The sequence below is a fragment of the Furipterus horrens genome, unplaced genomic scaffold (genome assembly GCF_987537825.1).
Source record: "Furipterus horrens unplaced genomic scaffold, mFurHor1.1.pri manual_scaffold_7, whole genome shotgun sequence".
NCBI lineage: Eukaryota > Metazoa > Chordata > Mammalia > Chiroptera > Furipteridae > Furipterus > Furipterus horrens.
The window spans coordinates 128,712,089-128,719,635 of NW_028327177.1; the positions used below are offsets into that span (position 1 = coordinate 128,712,089).

Here is a 7,547-nt window from a genome sequence, read left to right on the forward strand (position 1 = left end):
ATTGTCTTGATCACAGCAATTTTTTTTTTAACACTAGCTGCTAAAATGTACATATCCAAATGCCTTGATTGAATACCCTAAGAGAGCACCTTGCCTATCTGGACAATTATCTATGGTAGTTAATTTGACAGGAGAGAAATAAGAGTGGAACCATTTATTATATTAGAGTCCAATTAGTACCCAAGCTTGGAATTACTCTCTAAAACTCAAGCGCATCCACACTGGGTGGCTGACAATATGCTATAGAAGATACTACAAAAAGAAATCTCATAATAAGCTAAAGGACATCTTTTTAATGCCTGCACAGGTCAGAGCCCAGTGCTTTCAATTACCACAGTCTTTCTTAGAAATTGTTTTGCCAAATATTTTGAATTCAGGCCTAAGCCTTCTGCCCTTTCACAGCCACATGGTGGGCTCCGTGCTAAAGGCACATTAACATTGCAGTGTCCTCGCTTGAGGCTCAGACTACTCAATGTTTAAAAAAAAAAAAAAAGATAAATATGATTCTAGGCACATTCCATGCCTCATCTCCATGGTCCAGTTCCTGTTATCCATCAAGTAGGTTTTAAAATAGTCCACGTTTTTCAGTCCTGCAAAGTCAATAGTACTGGAAAGTTGGCAGGTACACTTGTTTAAACAAAGCTCCCAAGTTTTCAGCTGGCAGGTGTTTCCAGAGTTCTTGGAGCACAATTCTTTGGATAGGATATTTGCCAATATACATAGCAACAGAAAGAAAAAAAAGTGTTTTCCTTTGCCACAGTGGAGACACTGAAATGCCTTAGATGCAAAGCTGGATATTCAGTGCAAGGGCTTATTTTGGCTCTAACTCAACGCATAAACAATAATAAAATCCCACATCTTTCTGTCCAGAAGTCTGATGGGCTCCACAGTGGAATAGGGCCGCTTATCAAACTGGCAGCCTGTGCTCCCCAGCCATTTCTGTATAGTTTGGCCAAATGAGTTTGGTTTTCTCTTTTTTGTCAATTCCCCCAGACTCCTGAAGGTGCCATTCTTAAGCTTTCAGCTAATTCAGCTTGAAAACTGAAGCAGGGATGGTGGGTCTGAAATTTAATATGATGGAGGCAGAGCAGGTAAGATTTTATTCTTCCCCCATTTGCCCTGAGGCATTGATTTTAGTTACTCTTAAATCCAGCTTTTCAAAATTGAAACCTGGAACTGCTTTAAAAGCGTATGACTAGTTTTATAATCCATTCCTTGGCATTTGGACTAATTCATATTTGCTGCTGTTAGATTCATTCCCTTAGCTGTTCAATTAAATTCAACATAGGTACTGGAACTCTGCAAGAGAGAAGTAATCCCTTGTCTCTCACTCTGAACTGAATGAAAATAAATAAAAATTTTTTAAAAAGTAAGTCCAAAGTCTGAGGAGAAACATAAGCATGGAGAGGAAAGGTTTGGGGGATAAGTTTTTAAAACTCAAAAGAAGTCAAAATATTTCTGGCTTAGAAAGTACTTAATGGTCATTAAATTATAACCCAGTTGAAAACTAGGAGTTTCAAATACTGCCTACAAAAATTTAGAATATTAGGCATTACTAAAAGTTACTTTAAGCCATTTCTTTTTTAGTTACTTGCTAGTAGTGAATGTGTATTGGATTTAAGTTCTTACATTCTTATGTGAATTGGCCTTATCTGGGGTTCACTTCATGCTTCTGTGTTATCTCTTTGTTCCATCTTCCTCATATTATCTTGTCATTTAGTATCTTCGGAAGCTTCTTCACATGTTTCAAAACAAAGATACCTTTTATGAATGTTTTGGGTTTAGAATATAGTTTTTCAGTCAAGTGGGCCTTTTTATGGATGTAGCCAAGGCTCTTATAAAATCCATCAATTTCAAAAAAAAAAAAAGAACTGGCCAATTATTTTCATGTTAACAGTGGCTACAATAAGAGATCACATTGGTCATTCTTGGAGTGTTTCACCTCAAGATGTTTGAAAGAATAACAGTGGTTAAAAATAAAGACCTTGCTCAGACAGACCTGAGTTCAAATACTCACTTTGCCTCTTACTTGTAGGGTGTTTAAAATTGAGGCTCTTGAATTCAATAATAGTTCAAGCCTGCCACTGCCTCTTCTTAGCTGTGAGACTTAGATCAACTTATTAAATGCTCTGGACTTTGCTTCCTCAAGGGTAAAATGGGCAACATGAGTATATATGATTGGGAAAATTCAATAAGGAAATATATGTCAAGTGCAGATCCTGGAAAAACGACTCAGGATGAGACCAGCCACACACACTGAGAAACATATATTTGGCTCCTACCTTGACATCGTCATATTTTTGTTTCAATTTTCACTGTTTCATAATAAATATTTTTATAAGAAAACTATAAAATATAGATAAGTTTTAAAAATGAGAATTGTTTAATCACTTTTAAAACCATCTTCCAGAAATAAATGCCTGGAGAGTTTGGTTAAATTCTTTTTAGACTTACTTACGGAACATCCAGGAGACATTACATCACTCCTCAAAGGCTTAATTTCCACCTTGAAGAGAATCTGCCTGTTCTCTCTTATCAAAGTAAGTAAAGAAGATTATGGGAAAATTTATTTCTAGGAGATAAATCAGGAGAAAGGATCCTGAGAACATTTCAGAGGAAATGAACTTTTTTTTGTTTGTTTTTTGCCAATGAAGAAATGTTGTGAATTCCAGGCAGGATATTGTTTTCTGCCAGATAATTTTTGGAAGAGGCCAAGTGCTAAGTCAGAGTTTCTCCCAGAAAGATAACAGGCCCTGGAGGATCGCTGCTGGTTGTTTCAGTAAATGTAATGAATTAATATTGTGCTTACTGTTAACTCTCAATGGCTAAATTGGAAAGGACTGATAAAACAGTAACTATTTTATAAGTTGTCTCCCTCTCCCTTGACTAGTGAAAAATTTGTGAAAATTTTTTTGTCTCTCTGTGGTCTTTACTATCAAAATAGCTGAACATTTTTTTTTTTAAGTTCTCCTAGCCCTGGCTGGTGTGGCTCAGTTGGTTGGAGCATCATCTTGTAAACTGAAAGGTCACAGGTTCAATTCTTGGTCGGGGCATATGCCTAGGTTGTGAGTTCGATTCTCAGTCAAGGCACATACAAGAGGCAACTGATGGATGTTTCTCTCTCACATTGATGTTTCACTCCTCTCTCTCGCCTTTTCTTCCCCTTGTTCTAAAAATCAATAAGCATATCTTCAGGTGAGGATAAAAAAGTTTTTCCTAACACGTATCTGTTAACAATCTTTATATGTCATATTAACATATCGTTTCATTATGCTTATAATATTAACAACATAGCTACCATTTTTGGGTGATGTGTTTTTGCAAAAATTCTGCACATCTTATTTTAAAATTAAAAAACTGAAGCTTCAAGACTTTAAGTAAAATGCTCAAGGTCACAGTTATTGAGTGATAAAACTAGAGTTTAAACACAGGTCTATCACAGCCTAAAAATCATGTGATATTCACTATAATCTGTTACACCTTACTGTCTTATGTAAACACAAGTCCATGTACACTTCATACCATTCACACCAAAACATAATAAAAGCTACTGTTGATAAAGGAATATGTGCATAATTATGGAAATATTTGATGTAGGAATATGCTTTGCATACATTCATTTGGAATGGAATACAGCCTGAAACTTATTAATTTTGGGGGGAACTTCGTTAGTATCTGTGTGGCAGTTAATCATTTTAATACTGTAATAAAATCCATTGATAGTCAAGAGCTATTTACATTTACATGAATATTATATTCGTATAACCCAGAAAAAGAAAGAAGAAAACACCAGTGAGTTCTTAATAGGCTTTAAGATGATTTCTTTAGGACATACCAAGGTCTATTTAGAAAAAGTCCAGCCATTGTTAATATGACAAGAATGGTTTGCACGACATCAATGTAACCTGGCAGCCAAGGAGAGCGGACCAGAATGTACATGCTTGAACAATGATGACTTCACTGTACCACTCAGTGGGGGTGGTAGGTGCCGCTGAGTGAGCATATATGTACTGTATGGCCATAGCATTCAAAATGACTTAGCGAGTAGAGCAATGAATCTGCATCAAATTTTGTGTTAAGCTTGAATATTCCTCTACAGATTATTCAGAAGGCCACAGCTATGGGCAACTGGTGATTGGCAACTTCATCACGACAATGCACCCACTCATGCATCACATCACATGCAGAGTTTTTTGGTGAAACATTAAATCACCCAGGTGACTCTGCCTCCCTACAGTTCAGACTTGGTGCACTGCGACTTCTGGCTTTTCCAAAAACTAAAAATGCCTTTGAAAGGGAAGAGATTTCAGACCATTGATGATGTTCAAGGAAAGTGATGGGGCAGCTGATGGCAATTGAGAAAACTGGGAGGTCCCAAGGCTCCTATTTTGAAGGGCAATGAGGCATCATTGTCCCATGTACAATGTGTTTTGTATCTTGTATCTTCTTCAATAAATGTCTTTATTTTCATATTACATGGCTGGACACCTTCTGTACAGACCTCATACTCTTGTGTTTATTGAAGGAGATGACCACAGCTAAAACTCCCACTTACTGGAATGTGAGCACAGGACCTATCTGGAAAGGGAGGGAGAATGAGGTTGTAGTGAAAAGACGACTTAAAATTGTTTGCAAAGATCAAAAGCTAAGTCTTTCCTTTTTTTCCTATACTTCAAAGAGTCTTCAATCCCTTAAAAACTGTAGTAAGTGTCAAAAGGGAACTTCTAGAACCACATGAAGTTTAACTACTCTTTTCCTTATTCTTCCTCCATTGGACTTCTATTAGCTAGGGATTGGGGAAGAAGCTTAATTTATAAGTGAAGATGAAGGCAGGGAGGGGAAGCTAATGTTTATCAAACACCCACTAAGGGCCAGGCACTCACTGGGTGTTTTATATAGCAAATCTCTTCCCAACACCCCTGCAAAGTACATATTATCATCACCATATTCTAGTTAAGAAACTGAGGCTCAGATAAACTAAATAACTTGACTAATTTAAGCTATTAAGTGTCAGAGTTAGGAGACCAGACCATTTCCAAAGCCTTTTGACGACCTTAGGAAAAGAAGAAATAGATTCTGAACTTAACTTCCCCAATTTCACAGCCCTGGTCAGAATTGTTTTTAACACTGTCCCGTTTATTACTATCTGAGGTGTGACTATATATCACATTCTTTGGGTAAGTATAATCATTTATAATTCTGAATTCCAGATAAATCCCCGAAACATATTTCAGCCAAGTAAAAGGAGGCTCCCACAGTCATAGTAAAACCACGTATCTCTGATTGGTGAGCCGCTGTGAGACATTGAGCCCACCTTACATTTCCTTCATGGAGTTTTGCAAATGTCTAGATGTTTGAGATACACACGCAATGAACTATCTTTTTATGATACCAGGTGTCTGCCGCTTTCTCTTTTGCTGCATCTCACTGTGACAGTATCTTTAGCTCTTTATAATATGAGAGGCTGCCTGTCTCCAGTAGCCACCAAAATAGATCCTCATTCCTGCTAATGTCACTAAGCCATTATCTCCCAGCCCCTCCGGTGCCATACTCCATCTCTGCCCAAGCTACCAATATTAATGCAGCTGACATACTGAGGTCACCAAGCCAGTGAAGCAATTAGTAGGAAAAAAATGGAAAAAACAAAAAAACAAAAAAAACAAACACTTTGTTTACTTGTTCCTATTGCATGTCTATGGCCTGTGCTAGTGAACCATCAGAGTGACAAGTTCTGGGTATACTCAAGACCCACAGCCATCCTCAATACCAGCCCACCACTCCTGAACCAACTTGTCTGTGACTGCTTTGTCTTTCTTAGGAGGCAGCTTATTTCTTTTGTAAAGACTGGCTCCAAATAAATGAGACCCTAAGGAATCCCTGCTGTATATAGTTGTATGTGAAAAATGTGGTCCAGGGAATTCATGTGTTTGTTCAGTGTTCTCAAGCTTTTTAGTAGCAGAATTGCAACCAGAGTTTGAGTATTCTGATTCCTAATTCAGAAATGTTTTCTTTTGTTTATTCATTTATTCATTCAATAAATACCTATGGAGGGCTGGTTTTGTGCCAGCTACTGTAAGAAGTAATTATATGATATATGCTGGACCGTTAGCACTCACCCTTTAATGATGTAACAAGTCCATTCCTAACAGTGCGTTAAGTCCTCTGTAGAGAGACTCAAGGCCCAGTGGGAGGGGCTCCTGAACTTCCAGCAAAGCCTGAAGGATGAGGAGGAGGTAGCCAGGCTAAGGAAGAAGGCTGGGTTGCAGGCAGTGGGCTGCTGAGATGGGGGAAGACAGGCATTTTTGACCCAGCGAGTCAGCAGGCAGCTGAACACTAAGCTTTCTTGCCAATAAGGTATAATAATTCCCTTTAGAAATTAAATGAGTATCCATTTTCTTTTTCTCGGTAATAACACAGAACTTTACAAACAGCAGCTCCATAATATAGAGGTTTCCTTGTGAATTTATTAGAATGAAGGAAAGAGGACAGAAGTCTAGCTAATGAGAAAGGCAGGGCTGGAAGCCACATTGTGACTTCAAATACCTTAGGCAAAACCAATGTAAAATGACCCTCAAGGTGGATCCAGTTTCTGTGGGGCCTGGTGTTTACATAATGGGGGGCACTTTTTAAGAAAATTAATGAAGAAAATTTACATTTGTGACTTTTTCAAAGACAGGACTACAGGAACACACTGCAATTTGGGAGGAGTCTTGTGAAAATGAAGGGTTCTGAAATTTAAGCCTCTTTAGCATGAAAATAAACCCCCTCCTAATGACACTATTCCGGAAAGATAACCAACAACAATCATATAACATCACTCAAGCCTCAGGCCAAACGTACTTGAACTCCTTACTTTCTTAATTTCGAAACATGCCTTATTTGAAGGGTCTGGAGGAGCTTGGAGAATAGAAAGGGTGAAGGTATAGTAATATAACACTTTCTTTTTCTGCCATGAGTATGTGTGTGTGTGTGTGTGTGTGTGTGTGTTCATTTACAACTATAGTCCACCGATGGGAATTTTTCATGGTCAGTTCTAATGCACTATGTTCTAGAAAGATTTCAACACCTTAGTAAACAATGACCACATAAACCTGAGCTGAGTAGCCAGAGAGGGCGTAGTCTTTCAGCACTTCTCTCTAAAAAACACTGCAGAGGAACTTCCTGCATTAAGGTAAATGAACAAATAAATCTTCCTGTGGAGACACAAGTTCTCTGTGTTTCTCACAAGTGTTTCATTTGGAACACAGCTCTTCAAGTATGAGTTGGGAAGTGAAAGGGGGAGGGCAGGGAGGCAGGATTGGCTCAGGAAAGAGGTGTACTATTAAACTGGTCTTCCAGGAAGAAAGAAACAGAGAAAGAAAGAAGGAAAGAAAGAAAAAGCCCTGACGCGTGTGCCAATTTCTATGGATGGCTGATTGCCATCAACCAATCTGACATGACTCACATGGAGCTGGGAAGACACCGGAACCATCAGTTCCTGTAGGTCAGTGAGATCCACTCCAGCAGAGAGGTGCCTGGCTGTAAACCTTCTGTGGTCTGGTTCATGC

General features: G+C 38.4%; 1 long non-coding RNA gene across 1 annotated transcript; it reads left to right on the forward strand.

Annotated features, from left to right (window-relative positions):
* Positions 1–904: 904 nt before the first annotated feature.
* On the forward strand, positions 905–4,470 carry LOC150005210 (uncharacterized). The gene is made up of 3 exons (XR_016512320.1): positions 905–1,091; positions 2,449–2,540; positions 4,100–4,470. It is a non-coding gene; the product is annotated as an uncharacterized LOC150005210 (long non-coding RNA).
* Positions 4,471–7,547: the final 3,077 nt, after the last annotated feature.